The following is a 950-nucleotide window of genomic DNA, read 5'->3' as shown; positions in this document are numbered from 1 at the left end:
TCACTGTCTCGGTTTTAACAACTGTATTTTATTTATTTATCCTTTTATTTATCACTTGAACATTTGCAAAAGCATTTTACTTTCTACAACATTAAGGCAGTTTTATTTAGCTGGCAATGTTTTATTTTCTTGTTTTTAAAGARGGTAATTATACTTTAAAGTGCCTGTGACATGTTTTTTCTTCAATTACAAAAAAAATAAAGAAAATATCCTAATATTTTAGAAATTTGGCATCATTCATWTGATTTTTACCCAGTTTGTCACAAAACATGCAAATTTTTTGCTAAAYTACAAACGTGTTTTATAAAGTTCTGGGAAGCTCTGTGAACAGGAGGCCATAAGTTTTAAACCTGATTTATTACTGATATTTAACAAGAACCATTTTTTTTATTTCAGTCTGCTCAGCCTCCAGAACACGACCATCAAATCTCTTTGACGAGCGACAGTTCAGGAGAGATCTGCACGGCTCCGAACGCAGATTTGAACACCGGACGTCGTCTCCCGTCGACTTCAAGTCTTTCCTGCAGAGCTCTGCGCTCAGAGGCACCGACGACGACGAGGCGGAGCRTCCAAGCAGCCAGACTGACACTCCCCATCGTGTCGCAGGTGTCGCAATCACAACAAAACATGCAATCATGTTGTCGGTGCTTTTTCCCTATTTTTTTTTATTAATTTCATCGTTTGTTTGCAGCTCAACCAAGAATGCTTGGAGAGATTGTCTTTCAGCTGGACAGGAGGATCCTGTCCCATGTCTTCCAGGCTCAGAGGAGGTTCTATGGTTTCACTTTGCTCAATATACCAGAGAAGATTATGGAGGTAACTCATTTATTGTTTGTGCATGTTAATAAATGAAGGCACCAAGGTTATAATAGTTTAGGATTTTTCATTATAGTTTAGTTTTATTTTGTTGTGACTTTTTTCTTTTAATTCACTTAGTTTTAATTAGTTTT

This window comes from Austrofundulus limnaeus, unplaced genomic scaffold (assembly GCF_001266775.1).
Source record: "Austrofundulus limnaeus strain Quisiro unplaced genomic scaffold, Austrofundulus_limnaeus-1.0 Scaffold52, whole genome shotgun sequence".
Lineage (NCBI taxonomy): Eukaryota > Metazoa > Chordata > Actinopteri > Cyprinodontiformes > Rivulidae > Austrofundulus > Austrofundulus limnaeus.
The sequence above is the reverse complement of the archived record's forward strand: the minus strand, read 5'-3'. Positions refer to the sequence as shown.